The following is a 19053-nucleotide window of genomic DNA, read 5'->3' as shown; positions in this document are numbered from 1 at the left end:
AGTTTCCTCAAGCTCTACTTATCATCATCAAAACCCGATGACAAACGATGGATCAATATCGTCAAAGCGAAAACGATGCCGGATAACAAATGATCCACCAGCAAAACAGTTGATGTGGCCACTGAACACAGAACCGTCCAAGCAAAGAGGCAATTAAGCCTTATTGACTAGAGGAAAAGCAAGCCGAAAATGAATCGCATTATTCGTGTGTGCGTAATTTTCCAAACAGAAAAACTATGTTTTCCACGGCCCTTTGTTGTTACTATTTCCCAGTCATGACAACTGAGAACAGCAAACTGATTGGCATGGGTATTAAACTCTACGGGCACGCAAAAAAGCTGATGTTTTCACAGCTTCAAAGCATCTCAGCAAGAAAAAGAGTTGGCACAGGTCCACTGTTTCATCAGTAGACATGCCCTTAATGGTGGTGGTGGTCGTCCTCATCATCATGTCCATCAGGGTTTCCTCCGTTCCCAATAACCTCAAGCTGCCGAAACAAAGTGACAATTTCAAAGCTCAGAAGCATGGAGGCAATGCATGATTTAGCATCTCGTTCAGAAATAGTTCTCACAAGGACAAGCAACTTATGTCAACAGAGATACCAACACACCTTGAAATACTGAGTGCAGACTGGGCATCCGTGTGGCTTGCCTTTCTCCAACCAAAACCACACAACATCATGCTCATCCTCTGAAAAAGGCAAAATGTTGAAACTTGAGCTAATCATATTCATGCTGGGTTGATGATTATTTCTCCGTAAGATGCAGGAGAAAACTGAATTTTGACACCCTCTGCTGGTGGAGATGGAATTCTGCATGCAAGGTAACATACCTCCTTCATCACCTGGGCAACCAACAATCCTTTTGTCGAAGTATGATTGAAAGATAGCTGGATTTTCCTATGAATGAAGATGTGGACACATATTGATTTAGTTAGTCCACATGAGTAGAAAAATAAACTAAACTGGACAATGATACAAAAGGTACGGTTGAGCCAAATGACGCTTCAACATAACACTGTACAAAGTGATATGTCAAAAGAAGAAAACGGAATGGAATGCTTATCTGTGAACTCATAACCATATCAAATAACAGCTGTTCGAAGTCAAGTGGATAAGTTAAATAGGCCGGGCAAATTAATGTGGTAAAACAGAAAGGGATAAGTTAAATAGGCTGCCCCGAGCTCGCCTCCCGTGGAGCCCCGTCGGCCCCATCGTGAGCTGGATCTCGCCGGGTCCGGGTCGGAGGACCCCATCCGCGCCTCCCCAGCCGGTCCTGCCCGCCTCGTTGTCGGCCATCGGAGTCGCGCCGGGCGCCGATGCTTCCCCGCTCGCCATGCATCGCCCTCGCTCCCGTCGTCCCGAGCGCGACCGCTTCAGATCGGGATCCTACCGCGTTGACCGCAAGGTGGGCCGGCCCAGTGGAGCTCCTCCCTTCGCCAGCCCAGCTCGCAGCCCCGGCCTGCCAGGCCGCCCCACCGGCCCGTGAGTAGGTTGAGAGGGAAAGTAGGATTAGATTACGGTACTGTGTACTCTAGAAAGGAAAAGATTGGCTGGTGGTCTTTTTTCAAAAAACAGAACATTATTACCACTCAATAAAATTGATAATTATTATTAAAAAAGTAATCCAATTTTTATGTAAGCATTACATTATATTTTCAAACTTTAAAACAAACTCTTTCCGTCCAAAAATAGATGTCTTACATTTAACATTATAATTGTCATTTATTAAAATTCATGCCGCATAATGATAAAACAAATAGGTTTTGCATTTTTTTCTAGCCCGGTGCAACGCACGGGCATTTGTAATAGTCTTTACCTAATAATAAAGAGGCTATCGCTTCCGTCGGAAAACCCACCGATGTGATTTTACAAAAACGCCCTTACTGTTTATGACATTAAACTCGTAGTATATATTAAATATTTTTTTAAATACTCATATCTTTGAAACCGTAACTCCAAATTTAACATATTATACATGGAATTTGATTAGAAAAATATGTAGAATTTAAATATGATATTATTTTATCTGTTAAATGTTTAATAAAAATACTATCTAGAGTGCAATTTTAATAAATAAGTCATTATTCGTCTTTTTTTCATACCGGTACTCATCTGGGTTGGGGATGAACACGTTAACAAAATCAGGATTAGAGATGAAACTAAAGGTCACTTGACTGATTCTTTGTACGTATTAAATCTACATGCAAGCCGTGTTAAAATAGAAGACGTGTGAAATTTTGAACTGCATTTTCGTAGGATAAGACTATCTTTATTTGTATCGTAACTACAAATTCTCAGATTATAGACCATTTTTTATAAATTAAGAGCGTGTGGTATTTATTTCTCCAGTTGCAACGCATGGGCCCTTTTACTAGTCTTTACCTAATAATAAAGAGGCTATCGCTTCCGTCGGAAAACCCACCGAGGTGATTTTATAAAAAAGCCCTTACTGTTTATGACATTAAACTCGTAGTATATATTAAATGTTTTTTAAAATACTCATATCTTTTAAACCGTAACTCCAAATTTAATATATTATATATGGAATTTGATTAGAAAAATATGTAGAATTTAAATATGATATTATTTTATCTGTTAAACGTTTAACAAAAATACTATCTAGGGTGCAATCTTAATAAATAAGTCATTATTCGTCTTTCTTTCATACCGGTACCCATCCGGGTTGGGGATTAACACGTCAACAAAATGAGGATTAGAGATGAAACTGAAGGTCACTTGACTGATTCTTTGTACGTATTAAATCTACATGCAAGCCGTGTTAAAATAGAAGACCTGTGAAATTTTGAACTGCATTTTTTAGGATAAGACCATTTTTATTTGTGTCGTAACTACAAATTCTCAGATTATAGACCATTTTTTATAAATTAAGAGTGTGTGGTATTTCTTTCTCCCGTTGCAACGCATGGACCCTTTTGCTAGTAATAATAAAGCAAATAGGGTTTCTGGTCGTCCGTCGTGGTAATTTTGCGAAAAAGCCCCTCCGTTTTCGAGGATTCAACCCGCAGTCCTTCTGTAAGTCAAGTCAAACCGTTATTTTACATTTTGCACAAAACCCCCTATAATTTATCCAAACTAACCCGTCCCTCCTTTTCCCCTCTCTCTCCCCACAACCCCCACCCCGCAAATGGCAACGCCGCTGGCTCCGGCGGGCGCAGAGGGACCTCCGCCGCTGTTGGCTCCTCCTCCGACCCGAGCTAGCCACCGTCGCCGACCTCTCCGCCCACGTCGCCGCCCGCTTCCGCCTCCACCGCTCCTGCCCTTGCGCCCTAGATTTGCCTCGCTGCCGACCCTGCACCTCCGCCACGCCTCGCCGCCGGCGGCCTTCCTCGCCGGACCTCCGGCCACTCCGCCACCTCGTCGGGTCCAGATCAAGGTGCACCCTCCCCTCCCCTCCTCTCCTCCTCTCTGCTTATTCCTATTCTTCCCCCGCGGGGGGGGGGGGGGCAGATCTCGCCTCCACTTCGCCCCCTCCGCGCTGGCCTCCGTCGTTTCGCCGCGGCGGCGCGGGCGAGGGCAACCGACAATTCCCGTCGGCTCATGCGGAACTGCTTCTTGATCCACTTTAATTTCGCCTCTACTTCTCACAACTTCCAACTTTCCTCTGCCAATGGCGCCTCGACAACCGTGATTGATCTTGCTTGTGGTTTCTTTACGCGCTCGGATTCGCTCCTGCATTCCGCGGTTCGTCATGGAGCAAAGCTCGACGTTTTAATCGATGGCGATGTGCTCTTGTTTGCAGATCTGGGCCGGATGAGTCGCCCGTCAGCAGCCGGACAAGGCCCAACACGCCCTCCTCCGGCCACCGCCCCTCCACGCCCTCCTCCGGCTACCGCCCCTCCACCCCCGGCGGCACCAGGTGGGGCACAACCACCGCCGGCGCCGGCGCCGGTGGGGGCACGCCGTCCACTCCGCGCTCGCGCAACATGGGCAGGCCATTCAGGTCCGAGCCCAACTCGCCACCGACCGCGGCGGCGGCCCGGTCACGCCTCTCCTTTGACCGTGCCTCCCCGAGATCCGCCGACGCCAAGCCCGTCGCCGAGCGCCGGTTGCCCAAGATCGGCACGCCTCCCCCCGACGCGAGTCTCACTCCAGCACAAACTTTACGCTTGTCGGCAGAGGGTGAAGCCGTGAAAGAGACATGCGTTCCCCTGAAAAAAATTTGACGTCCAAATCAAATTGTCTGCAGCAGAAGCAGCTGCGGAGGGAGATCGAGTTGTAGTCGCGGCTCGAGTCCGTGCACGAGGACCTCAAGAAGGCCAAGGACCAGCTCTCCTTCGTTGTCGGCGAGAAGGACTGACTCGTCGGCGAGCTCAACGAGGCCAAGCGGGTCGCCGACGAGATACACGAGAAGCTCCAGGATGCGCTCATGGCCAAGAGGTGGGCCGAGGAGGCCACCGAGATCGAGAAGTTCCGCGCCGACGAGCTCGAGCAGGCCGGCATCGACGAGTCGCAGAAGAGGGACGAGGAGTGGCAGAGGGAGGTCGAGAGCGTGCGAAGCGAGCACGCCACGGATTTGGAGATGCTGGTCACCACCACCGAGGAGCTCGAGAGGTTCAGATGTGAGCTTTCGATGGCCAACGAGGCCAAGAAGGCTGCGCTTGGCCACGCAGACGATGCCATGAAGATCGCGGAGGTCAACGCGGACAAGGTGGAGATCCTCTCCGACGAGGTCATCCGCTTGAAAGGATTGCTTGATTCCAGCGTTGCGGCTGAGGAGAGTAAAAACCGTGAAACCGAGGCGTTTGTTAAGAATTTGGAATCCGAGATTTCAGTTCTCAAAGGCAAACTAGAGGAGGCAAAGGTTCTTGAGGAGAGGTTGGCCGACATGGAAAAACTGACCGAGGAGCTTAAAGCACATTTGGCTGATGCAAAGAAGGCTGAGTCAGAAGTCCATCAGCAGTTTGAGGAATGGAAGAACAAAGCTGGGTCACTTGAAATGGAATTGGAGGAGGCTACTCTCCCCGAGAAGGCCAAAAGCGACACCCTTATCTCCACGGAAGAAGAACTGGACAAGACCCTGTCTATTTTATAGGACAGAGAATCTGAGATGGAAGTGCTGAAAGGAAAGACAACAGCATTGGAAATTGAGGTGGCAAGGCTTTCAACAGAAATCAATGAATCCAGCGACCACCTGGACGCCTCTCAGCAGGAGTTGTTTGGGCTGCAGACAACAATAGATGTTCTGAAAAACAAGCTTGAAGCTGCCGAAGAAGTGGCCTCGGAGGCTTTAAACAATGAGAAGACTGCTAATGCAAACATTGTAATCCTGACCGAGGAGAAAATCAAGCTCATTAATGAGTTGAATGATACCAGGGACAGAGAGGAGAAAGAGAGAAGGGCAGTGGAGGATCTCACTGCTGCGTTGAGTGAGGCATCTGGCAAAGTAGAGGAAGCACATGAAAGATTTCCGAAGAAAGAAGATGATTACAAGTCTTCTTCATGTGGTGAGTTTCTGGTTATGTTCTCTTTTGCTTTCAGAATCATGCTTTTCCTCCTATGTAAGATAGGATGTTAATTTAAATAGTTGTGGTAAGAATAAAATTTGATCGTGAATCTTTGCTAGAACCATGGAGCTGCTGCTCCAGCCATATATACCGTCCATTTCCACCTTGAGTTACGAGTCATGCCAGGAAAAAGCACCGCAAAGTATTGCAATAACACTACTTCTGGAAATGGGTGTCATTTAGGAGTTGAACAGTAGCTTCATGGAGCTAAAAAAGTATCTCCTGGCAATGTTTTCCACCATCCAACATGATTTTTAGCGCTCGGGGAGAAGATGGACCAGGAAAAAAAAATCCTCTTGCTGATTTGAATTTGCAGTAACTAATTTTATTTGATTTTGTAATATCTATGAGATACAAAAACATGAGACTCGGAGGCACAATTCATCTTTTTGCAGATTTGATATATGTGAACTCGAGCTGGTGTAGATTTTAATTTGTTTACTGGAGCTCCTGCAAATTGACATTCATGGACATATACTCATGTAGATTTCATCCAAGGTATATCACACCCAGTAGTTAGACCATGATGAGAACGATGTGTAGTTGTTGTCTGCTGATGCCCAAGCTTATATTACAACTAATTCCACGGCCTTGGCAGCTCAAAGGTGAGTGCAAGTGTATAATTTCACATGATAATTTTCTTGGAAAAAGTTACAACATACTTGGTATATAATAGCATTGCAAATTTTGATAATCAAAAGTGTGTGCATATGGATACTTTGATTGTCAATGCAGGGATGCACTCAGTTTTCTAAAGGAAGACCCTGTACGCAAATACATCATACATGTATCCCTTTACAACATCAATACATGAGCAATATTAATCTGCCTGAACAAAATCCCATGTGTGAAGAATGTGGTATCGTTTACCTCGACTCAATGTTTCTTGGTGTATAGAGATGTTGTATTTGGATTAAGTTAAATATTTGCATAGAAGAAATGAACATGTATATTTCCTTTTACTACTCCATGTATGTCTCAGTAAGTTATGGGTCATACAATTTTCGTAAACGGACTCTAAGCTAAGGCTAATCATGCCTTATCATCAATTGTCTCCATAGGAGTTCCTGTTGTTGTTCACCTCTCACCAATCAATCCATGTGTAGGCGTGCTTGCAGAATGAGATATACATGCACATATGACGCTGCTGCCAGCGTACTTCTCCACGGCCAACCATCATTGTCCGTTGCAGGTATCTTGCTGATGTCTCAATCCACACGAGTTGTAATCCCGTGCTGAGTTCGTCTTATAATTCTGATGTTGAGTGATGGGTCGTCGACACCCACAACTTATGTGCACTCCCATTCTCACGTAGCAAATTTTGTACTAATCGCTGAACTCAACATTATGTATACCATGGTGATGGATGTGTGTATTCTTATAATACATGAGGAACGTTGAGATAATATAGTAACATCAAGCGTATGTGCTCACTGTGAAGATCGAGGTGTGTTTTCTGTTAACTTTGGATTTTTTTAATATATTTTTCTGTTTCAAATGACAAATTGCAAGCATGATTAAGTTCATGGATCCATATTAAGGATTAATATAGTTAACAAGCATTCATATGCACTGGTTTCAATAACTTGCACAATCATAAGATCCATAGTGCATCAATGATTCAAGGTTTGTTCACGGTAATCACAAAAAGGTGTGTTCACTTAACTATTATTTAGTCCATTTAGCTATTAGTATAAAATTGCATGATATCAATATTACAGAGCCAAGATGCATGTAGTAATTGGTTCTGGTACAGGAGTTTTGCCCATTGTGAGGAGCATCACTATGCTTGTCTTGCAGAAATTATGCAGGGCAGCATGACTATAAATGTTGGCCCTTCATTCTCTTTGCTAGATAGAACCACAAGATGCTGATTTGGATGATCCTTGAACATGAACATGCAGTTTTTAAAGATAAAACGTGTGGGTGTGATGTGTTTTTTCTCCCGGTGCAACGCACGGGCATATCTTGCTAGTGTTACTTGTATTCATATGAGTAGGAAAATAATATGGCTAATACAAGTACACGAACGAATACAGATACAGAAAGACACAAAGAATGTAGCGGTGTTGTCGCGGTCAGAAACCAAGGCTCCACGCATAAGGAAAATGTTAAAAATAATGGGCTTGGCCCATCTACAAATTCTGAAATCTCAAATGAGTTCATAAACAAAATGACAAGTGATGGTGTGATGATGTTAAGTTTAATACCGCACCATTATTAGAGGAAGTGTTGGACCTCTTTATATAGTGGGTTCTCTTCATCATTCTAAGTGTGTGTTGAGAAGAAAAAAGGATAGACCACATACTAGCTAGCTTAGCCGTGGCGTAGCATGGAGTAGCGTACATGTGACATGTGCGTGAATAGTCCGCCAAAATCCGGTTCGTCGCCTTGAGGGTGCGACTTCCTTTTGCTGTTTTATTTTTATGGCTTGGCATACAAGTTAATTATTTCTTGTCCGATAAGTATACGACTTAGAAACCAAGTCGATTTGAGATCGTAATCGCTACATGGTATCATCTGTGGTCTGCCTATATATGTTTCTTACTGTCCTAGGCCAAAGACACACCGAAAACATCTAGTGTTTTGCCTCATCTCACAACTTGTGCCGCAGTCGTAGTCTACCTCATCTCGAACGCCGGCATGCATCAACATGCGGGAGAGGAGGTCTCCAGAATCATTCGTCTTTGCAATCCTGCAACGGAAGAAGACGAATTAGGTTTTTGAGAAGCGCTTCGCACGACTGCTCAAATTCGTCATCACGGATTGTTTACCGTCCAAGTCGGGCGGTGCCACTCATCGTCGCCAACATCATCATCAACACCGTCACTCACACACCAGCTAAAGAACTGTACGTTATTCGTGATCTATTAATGTTCCTCTTTGTAGTTGCTACTTTGTGTGCGGTGATGATCTGTTCTAATTATGATTTATTTATTAGAATTAATCATAAATTTTCCTAATCTTCCAATAATCCAAAAACCTAATTGTAGGCAATTTCTGGAGTTAAGTATGGCTGGATTTGCTGATGCACTGAGGCCGGATAAGTTTTTCATGTTAGTGCTGGCATGCCAGAGGGAGCTTGTGATGAAGATCAGAGAAAGTTCCACAAAGCCAATGTTGGAAATATGCCCTAGAGGCAATAATAAAATGGTTATTATCATATTTCTGTGTTCATGATAAACGTCTATTATTCATGCTATAATTGTATTAACAGGAAACAATAATACATGTGTGAATAAATAGATCACAGTGTGTCCCTAGCAAGCCTCTAGTTGGCTAGCTCGTTGATCAATAGATGATCATGGTTTCGTGATCATGGACATTGGATGTCATTGATAACGGGATCACATCATTAGGAGAATGATGTGATGGACAAGACCCAATCCTAAGCGTAGCACTAGATCGTGTTGTTCGTATGCTAAAGCTTTTTTAATGTCAAGTTTCTTTTCCTTCGACCGTGAGATTGTGCAACTCCCGGATACCGTAGGAGTACTTTGGGTGTATCAAACGTCACAACGTAAGTGGTTGACTATAAAGGTGCACTACGGGTATCTCCAAAAGTATCTATTGGGTTGGTACGAATCGAGATCGGGATTTGTCACTCCGTGTGATGGAGAGGTATCTCTGGGCCCACTCGGTAGAACATCATCATAATGAGCTCAGTGTGACTATGTAGTTAGTCAAGGTATGATGTGCTACGAAACGAGTAAAGAGACTTACCATAACGAGATTGAACAAGGTATGGGATACCGACGATCGAATCTCGGGCAAGTTCTATACCGACAGACAAAGGGAATTGTATGCGGGATTGATTGAATCCTTGACATCGTGGTTCATCCGATGAGATCATCGTGGAACATGTGGGAGCCACCATGGGTATCCAGACCCCGTTGATGGTTATTGGCCGGAGAGGTGTCCCGGTCATGTCTGCATGCTTCCCGAACCCGTAGGGTCTACACATTTAAGGTTCGATGACGCTAGGGTTATAGGGAATTGTTATACGACGTCACCTAAGATAGTTCGGAGTCCTGGATGAGATCTCAGACGTCACGAGGAGCTCCGAAATGGTCCGGAGATAAAGATTGATATATAGGATGGATGGGTTTGGACACCGAAAATGTTTCGGGCACCACTAGCAAAGTGCCGGGACAAACGGAAGGGTTCCAGAGGCCCACCGGGAGGGGCACCAGCCCCAGGAGGCTACATGGGCCAAGTGTGAGAGGGAACCAGCCCCTGGGTAGGCTGGTGCGCCCCCCACACCCAGCCCAAGGCGCCTAGAGAGGGAAAGGGGGGAAACCCTAAGTCAGGTGGGCCTAAGGCCCACCAAGGGTGCGCCACCCCCCTCTCCCCTCCTGGCCGCCACCTCCAGCCCCATCTAGGGCTGCCGCACCCCTTAGGGGTGGGAACCCTAAAGGGGGCGCCACCCTCCCTGCTGGGGATGCTACCCGTGGAGACGACGTCGGGGCGCTGGAGCTTGGAGACGACGCCGGGGTGTTGGCGCTCGGAGACGAAGAGCACAGGGAAGACGAAGACGAGATGGAGGTTGGTGACGGGGTTTATTTACCCCCATTTCTCTTGTTATTTAAAGGGTAGGAACACAAAAAAAGGCAGTCGAGGCGGAGACCGAGGCGACAAGTCAGAGATCGCGATGATGGCGCCTAGATTTTCGGGATGAGAAATTATGGGCAAAAGATCCGTTGACGGTTATAGTGTTTGGAGCTCTGGAACCAAGGGGATGAGGTGATGCCATTTAATACTATATGGCGACTCAGGTTAAGTACCATGGATGGCGGCTCAACGTTCGCTGAAGGCCGGAAATGAGGAGAGTCACCCGGCCCAAGTTGATGGGAGTTTATTGACACGAATGAATTCACGACAATCTAGGCCCTAATGTTGGGGATATTATCCAGCGCCCCGACGTTGTCTCCAAGCTCCAACACCCCGGCGTCGTCTCCAAGCTCCAGCGCCCCGACGTCGTCTCCTCTCTAGGTAACCCGCCCTTAATGGGCCGGGTCACCAAAGGGGCGACTCACCATTAATTATGCGTTCTATGGCCCACGAGCTGTAGGGCGGTTCAAAAGGATCGTGCGGATGATGGAACATCAAGGAAGCTCCTGGTCGTGGGAACACGGCGACTTAGAGATAAGGAAAGCTACTAAGAGTAGGATGGCAGGACTTTGTAAACCATAGGGCCTCGACTTGTATATAAAGGTGAGTCCGAGGGAAAGGTCTGGCGAGTTAGAGAGAATCGAGAGCTAGGTCAGGCGAGTTACGCCCTCCATGTAATCGAAACCACCATTAATCCACACAAAGCAGGACGTAGGCTTTTACCTCTTCTTGAGGGGTCGAACCTGGGTAAATCTGAGTCTCGCTTTCTCTCACCCCCTTTGAGTCGCCACCAAGGTGCGATGGCTCCATCTCTAAGTCCTTTCATGAGGACATCTGCCATGACAAAACCACGACAGTTAGCGCCCACCGTGGGGCTACCGCACGGTGGAGTTGAGTTCTCTAAGGGAGCCCTATCAGGGTTAGAAAGCTACGCGGTCGACATCATGACTAAGAGCCGCCGCGGGAAGTACTACATTGACAACTCGCTATGGGAATCGGAGGCCGGTTCCGTGGAATCTGGCTACCGAGTCCCCTTCGGCAAGATCAACATCTTCATCGGCATGATCGAGACGCCCGTTCCTGAGCCGAACACCTCCACCGACATCGTCGAGCCGGCCAGGTACGTCCTCCCCGTTACACAGTAGAACAAGGGTCGCCATGTTTTCGTCGGTTTTACGCAGGGAGGCTACGCGCAAGACGAAGTGGCGGGCCAGGAGATCACCCCCGTCAATTCCGATGGCGAGTCATCCATGGGCGAGACGGAGTCGATCCACCCTCTTGAGGAAGGACAACTCGGGGGGTTGTCATTGTCAATGGATCCCGAAGTCCACTACAAGAAATATGCTCATATGTGATGTTTTTTAAATGTCGTTGATGAATTCGTCATAAATCTATGACGATTTTATCCGAGATCATCGTAAACCGTATGAGGGGATCGAATCTACATATAAATTACGACGATGTGAGTCAAAAACGTCGTAACCGCATAAGATGAGATCGTCATAACTTTTACGACGATTGTAAAAATGTCGTAACATGTTCTAACTATGTTGACATGTCACTCGTGGGTCCATTATATCCCACCTCATCCTAGTTTGTGAAGCAACCTACTATTCTATCATTCCAAAAATGCTCGAAAAATTCTCATAAATACTTTGGATCATATATTTCTCATATATGTGAAAACCCTTCCTTCCATAGTTCAAAAATAATTCAGCAATATTCATTTTCCTATTCTGTTCAGAATAGCACTTCGTGAAGGAAGTGCTATTTCTATTTCTTTGATTACCCTCATATTTTTTAGGCACTCTTTCCTACCCAAATCATTGCCTCATGAAAACTTTTGTAACGATTTGCCTAGTAAATCTTTCTCAGCAAATATCCAAAGTTTGTGTTCAGCTAATAGCTTTGTGAAGGAAGTACTAGATAGGAATATCCTGATGAGTTGAATTTTTTCCACATCATCAATGTGCCCAAAACATAGCTCTCCATAAAATTGTAGCCACATCTCACAATCCATGTGAGCTCATGATCCAATCTTTGTTTCTGGTAATATTTTCATTTTGTGAAGCAACTACATTTTATATTGCTTTATAGTTGATGAAAATTTACCACAGGATGACACTAACCATATAACCTTACTCCACCAAATTTTACCACATTTAATTTAGCCAGTTTCTCTCAATATTTTTCCCAATATTCTGTTCAGTAGAGAGCGTTGTGAAGGAAGTACAATTTTTATTTATCCAAATTTTATGAACTTTTTACAGTACCTTAATGTGCCCAAATTATCATCCTCCTCCAAATTTCAGCTCAATCCAATCATCTATGTGAGCCCAGTTTCAATTACCATTTTCTGTCCAGATTGGCACATTGTGAAGGAAGTGTGACTTTGGCATGTCCAAATGGTATAATTTTTATACAGTGGCTTCATATGCCCAAATTAACATCATACACCAAATTTCAGCTTAATCCATTCATTAATTTGATCCCAGCTTCAACATTCATATTTCTGCACAGTGTGTTACTTTGCAAAGCAAGTGCCACCTAGGTTCATCCATTTGAGCTAAAAAAATTCCAATAGAGTGTCCTTAGTAGATGATCATCCTCAGCTAAAATTTAGGCCCATTGTCTATGTGAATTACCCGCACCGCTAATCAAACACTTGGGTGCTAATTCATGTTTGAGCTTAGTTCAGTCTCCTCGTGAGATTCTTCTATTGTATTCTTCTTGCTAACACCTACCGAGGGATTGTCCAACCCACTAGACATGCATATTCCACCTAGAACGCGTGGCAACGCAACGGTCAGGCGGTGACCATGCGGCTGGCATGCAAGTTCATGCGCTCTAGAGTTGGGCCCTCGACCACCATCCAAACCTCAACGTCAAGGCACCACAGCATGTATTTCTGATTAAATAGATACTTATATACCTATAAATGATTTTTGGGAAAAATAAAGAGCAAACTATAATGCAGTTGCAATTCAAATTTAACCCGCTTCCAGCTGAATCGACATAAATTTGTCTTTTTCACGAGAGGTGGATAAAAGTTTTTAACATCCAACCATTTTTTAAATTGTACATTAAATATGGAGTAGTATTTTATAAAAATGATTTGGTCCAATTTTGAAACAAATATATGGTACGTCCTTCATAAAAAAACTCATTTTGGTCATTTGAAAAATGAAAAATGAATTTTTCATAGAAGGAAAATGAAAACTTCCTTAATCAACATTGTTTGCCATTCCAATATGCACCCTTGTGCATAATATTATATCATTTCAACAAAATATGTCATTAATGTGACCATAAGATTGATCATTTGCTTGAAAGCCATGAATCTTCACATATGATAGCCCATTTCTAAGAACACTTATTTAAAATAATTGTCGTATTACTAGTTTATTATTTTTACTGGTAACTTTGTCACATATAATGACACAATGCAATGGTTTTCCATTTTTTTGAATTTGTTTCGAATTTTTCGTGGCCATTTAAAAACGCAGTCAAAACAACGAGTATGACCGTTCCTACCTAATGATTGAATCTTGGAAATATTTTGGTGTTTCTATGATTAAATAGATACTTGTGTACCTAGAAATGATTTTTAGAAAAAAATAAGCATCAAACTATAATGTAGTTGCAGTTCAAATTTGACCCGCTTTTAGGTGATTCAACAAAAAAATTTCTTTTTCACGAGAGGTCGATAAAAGTCTTTAACACCCAACCATTTGATCAATTGTACATTAAATATGTCCTAGTATGTTTGAAAAATGATTTGGTCTAATTTTTCTACAAATATACGGTAGGTCCTTCACAAAAAAACTCATTTTGGGCACTTGAAAAATGGAAAATGAATTTTTCATACAAGGAAAATGAAAACTTCCTTAAGGAACATTGTTTGCCATTCCAATACACACCCTTGTGCATAATATTAGATCATTTGAACAAACTATGCCATGAATGTGGCCATAAGATTGATCATTTGGCTTGAAAGCCATGAATCTTCACACATGATAGCCCATTAATGAGAACACTTTTTTAAAATAATTGCCATATTACAACTTTATTATTTTTCATGGTAAGTTGGCCACATATAATGACACAATGCGAACGTTTTTCAATTTTTTGATTTTTTTTAGAATTTTTCATGTGTGTTTCAAAATGCGGTTCAAACGGTGGGTATGACCGTTCGTAGCTAGGGCTTGATTCTTGCAAATATTTTGGTGTTTCTATGATTAAATAGATAATTATGTACCTAGAAATGATTTTTGGGACAATTAAAGAGCAATCTATCAAAGAGTTGTAGTTCAAATTTGACCTGCTTCCAAGTGAAACAAAAAAATTGTCTTTTTCACGAGAGGTGGATCAAAAGCTTTTGGCACCAAACCATTTGTTAAAGGTCGCAAATGCATAGAACTCGGTGATCATACATAAAATGTGGTCTAAGTTGAGTGAAAATTTAGTGATGCCCTTTTGCACAATATTTTTGATAGCTGGTTCACAAAATCTACTTATTTTTAGCACTTAGAAACTAGTATTTTTAATCATAGATGTTTCCAACCAATGATAACTCTTCCCATGGATTACCCCACTATATCCAATCTAAGCCGTCCACGCTCCATGGAGGGCTCGGTGGAGGACGGTGTGACATCCTCAACTATTGCTATAGTAACCTATGTAATTAAGCTACAGTAATTCCATGCTAATGTTGCCACGTCACCGTGATTTCTATTGTTGATCTCGCGTTAGTTCAAACGGTTCAAATTTGAATTTAAAAATAAAATCAAGCGATAAAAGTTTTGGAATATCAAAATAAAAATGTTCGGGTGTGTCGGATATTACCTAAGAGAATTGTCCTTTTGAAATTATTAATTTTAAGGGGTTTTATTGCGCTAAAATAAAATAAAACTAAAGCTGTTAAATAATGAAATAAAAAAGAAACAAATAATAAAAAGACGGAAAGAAACCCCCTTACCCAAACTGGGCCGACCCCAGCTAGCCCACCTAACGGGGTGTATTTAACCTCCATCTAACCCTAAATCGAGCCAAAGCCTCATTCCCTCTCCACCCCACGCCGCCACCCCATCCATGAGTCCCACGACGCCCCTTCTCCCCCTCCTCCCGTGTCCCCATCGCCCCCCTCGATCTCTCTCCCACGGCGCCACCACCGACCGCGCCCGCCCTCCCTCCCCTCGCTCACCTCACCCCGCCGCCGTGACCCCCCCAACCGGAGCGCCCCTGTGGGTCTCGGGCATGTAGGTGAGGAGGGAGTCGCTGCGGCAAGGTGCGGCGCTGGACGAGATGAGGCGATGGCTCGAGCAGCGGCGGGCGCGCACGGACGGCCTCGCCATCGCCAGGAGGAGGGCCGCCGGGGGCGTCGACTGGCAGAAGGAGCAGATGCAGGCGCAGATCGAGCGGGTGCTGCCGCTCTCCACAGCCCTCGCCGCCGCGCACCGACAGGTGCAGGTACCTAACCGTTTCTCCCTCCTCTCCACACGAGATCGATCGGAACGCGTTGGGTATTGTGGTTGGCTGCGTTCGGTCCGATAGCTTATCTTAAATGCACCTCAAAAAAATTGGTGGGGGGAATCCGTTGATTCCTTCCTTCCTTGCAGGTTGCAGCAGTCCGGCGAGGGGAGAGAGGGGCGAGATGGGTTCGGTGGTGCTGACGACGCTACGGCGGAAGCGGGAGGTCGACGCCGCCATCCGCGACACCCTCGGCAAGGTCCTTGTCCTCTAATTCGGCCGCGCCTCCCACTCCGCCTGCTTCCAGCTCGACGACGTCGTAAGTACGTAGCACATCGTCGTCGCCCCCGGCTCGCCACGTCTCTCCCTTCTCTTCTCCCCCGTAGCTTCAGTGTGTAGGCAATTTTGTTCTTTTACTAAGCGAATCTCAATGTGTCCCTCGCTGGCGGAGATGGTCGGCACCATGTGTCCCGTACCCTCGGGACAGCGCTGCTCATCTCGGTGGGGTACATCGATCTCGGCAAGTGGGTGGCGGCGGTTGATGCCGGGGCTCGCTTCGGGTACGACCTCGTGCTGCTCCTGCTCTTCTTCAACTTCTCCGCCGTCCTCAACCAGTATCTCTGCACTTGCATCGGCATGGTCACCGACAAGAATCTTGCAGAGGTACATACCCTATTCTTCTTTAATAATTCCTGGCATGCTGCTCTTGTTCCCCATGTATCCTCTTTCTTGGAAAAATATCCTCTACTTATAGGGCATTGCTTCTGTAATTGATTGATCTCTGCATGATCTGTGGAGCATCGGATCACTTTGAACCGATTGGACGATGGATCCTGCAGTGTCAGTCGGTCCTAGTAGAGAATTTGGGCACATAGATGATGTGGAATTTTTTTATACAATTTAGCCTGCCGCAAGAACATACAATAATTGCATATTAACTGAACCAGATGCATGCGTGCAACTAGGACAGGCAGATAAACTGTTCCAGTCTCTTGACATCTTACGAGCAGAAATAGAATGTCATGATATTTATTGAAAAAATAGAATGTCATGATAGGACAGGCAGATGACGAGAGCTCTCCATGGATCGTATGCGACTTTGTTTTTCTGTAATTAAATAATTAACAATTTTTGAACACTGGACTTTGTTGAAACGCCAGACACTTTTGCAGATTTGTGAATATTTATTTACCACATGATGTAAACAAGGATAAGAGAAAAGCGTGAGTCAGATAAAACTGCAATTAGCTATGAGTAGAGTATACGTTGTGTTGAAGGAGAGTGCATGACAAAGATTACATGTGAGTGACAGAGTAAGGGAGTTCATCGCAGCACAAGTGCAGCAGGACATATATATGACCTCGAATTGGCTGCCTTCACATACTTTGTTAGTCTTCAGTCCCTTTTTTAATCAAGGCGCGTATGTATATATAAGTTGATATTCATAAATAATTGAATCATATCCCTAATAGAAATACTTAGCTACAGGTAATTTAGAACGAGAAACATATTCCGAGCTGTGTTACCCTGACAGTTAGTTTCCTTTGTGAGAAGAAACAGTTTCCTGAAGCTGAAGCAAGGCTAATAATAAAATGTATTATAATATATATAATACTACATATGCAATGGTCATAGCTCACGTCTCACTCAGACACCATGTGTCAAGAATTAGAATATCATTGAACCATACATCGTTATACATCGTTGTCGGTGGATGACGTGTCGGTGCCCGGCATCTTTGTATCTTGCCTTGGGTGTGTGCGTCGTGTGTGTTGTTTGGTCCCTTAGACCTTTTAGATCACCACTTTAGTGATCTTAAAGGTGTTATATTTGTTTATAGAGGGTGTACTTCAGCTAAACACACCAGTATATCTCCATTTGGCAGCCCAACATGTGTTGGCAAGGTACCCACAACATGACCGTGCAGAAAGTCCACTAGTGCTTGGTCCACAAACTATGTGAGCTATGAAATCAATCAGAATAAGTAGGGTCAATTTTGTCTTGCACTTGAGCCTACAGCCTGATTATCATGGAATTTTCAGTCCCAGCCCTATATTTAAAAGGACAACTAACCCTATATTTAAAAGGACAAGTTCACATGCATTTTAATTTTACTTTTAATGCATTTATGTTATTCTGCTTATTTGTCATACTAGCTCGTGTCATTTTCGTACGCATTTTCATTTTATAATGCATTTCTGTTATTCTGCTCATTTGTAATACTAGCTCATGTCATTTTCGTCCCCAGTCCTCTGGTGCCATGCCTCCAGAACGTTTTGCAGGTAGTCCGTCGTTGGCAAATGCAGATGTTCAGCATATAGGCACTATTAATCCCATAGGAGGTACTTATCTTCTGGTCACATCTTTGAACTAGTTAGGAACCTGCGGTAGGGAATGAACTACCGTGCATACCATATTTGCTTAATAATTCTTAAATCTTTGATTTGTTACATCTTTTTCCTGATTCTCATAAATCTGGCAATATTTGTTTTGAAGTGAACGGTGTTAAATTGCATTTCTTGGAATCTTGTTAAAACATTTCTTTGCTTGCCTGCTGGCAAGCGTGTTTATGGCTATCCTTTTTCCACAACCTAGGAGGGCACACTCAGTAATCAGCCTAAATTGGTCTGTTTGCGTATCAAGCTAGTTTCTTGTCATTTTCAAACTTACACTATGGGCACACAGTAATCAACCTAGGAGAGCACACTCAGTAATCAAACTTCATAATATTGTCCAGGAGACAAAAGGTGCTTATTGCCCCCTTTGTATTCACATGCTTACACTCATTTCTAGAATTTGGTTGGGATAATGAATCTGCCTATCTCTTTCAACTTCATAATGTTTTTTCTTTTGTCTCTTTTTTTGTTGCTAGGAAAGTAGTGAGAAGATGTCGATGATGCCTACTTGGGACATTCATATCAACACAACATAAAAATTTCTGAACCTATGTCTCATAGGAGAGTGGAATGAACTCCGTTGTTAGCAGATGTTCCATTGTTCTATTGTGCAATTCTGTCTGTTCTTGCTATATTCCTGTGTAAAGAAATGTATTCATGAGATGAGTTATTGTGTTATGTAAACCTCGGAGATTTACTATGTGATGTTATATGATGGATGATTTTAATTTGACTTAGAGTTTTCTTGATTTGAATATAAAATAGTGTTGGATTGAATATTAGACAAATAATTGGGTTGATAAGGCCCAACAAATAGAAATGAAACCAAGTTCTGAAACAAAAAATTGCTGAATTCAAAAATGAAAAAAGGCCAAAACTAAAACTGGACAAAATGTATTTGGGCACTAAAAGGCCAGGGGCCAAATTATAATGATAAAAAAAATTCGAAAAAAACATACTAAAGTGGCCGTAAATAGGCTAAGGCCCAAAAGAAGTCCAATAAGAAAAAGCCCAAAAAAATAAAACCAGCCCATGTGATCAATTGAAATGG

The 19053-nt window shown here is 43.7% G+C and overlaps 1 pseudogene; it reads left to right on the top strand.

Annotated features, from left to right (window-relative positions):
* Positions 1-412: 412 nt before the first annotated feature.
* LOC123396365 lies at positions 413-16384 on the top strand (annotated as a pseudogene).
* The last annotated feature ends 2669 nt before the right edge of the window (positions 16385-19053 follow it).

The sequence above is a fragment of the Hordeum vulgare genome, chromosome 5H (genome assembly GCF_904849725.1).
Source record: "Hordeum vulgare subsp. vulgare chromosome 5H, MorexV3_pseudomolecules_assembly, whole genome shotgun sequence".
NCBI classification, from domain to species: Eukaryota; Viridiplantae; Streptophyta; class Magnoliopsida; order Poales; family Poaceae; genus Hordeum; species Hordeum vulgare.
This window is presented reverse-complemented; position numbering and strand designations above follow the sequence as displayed.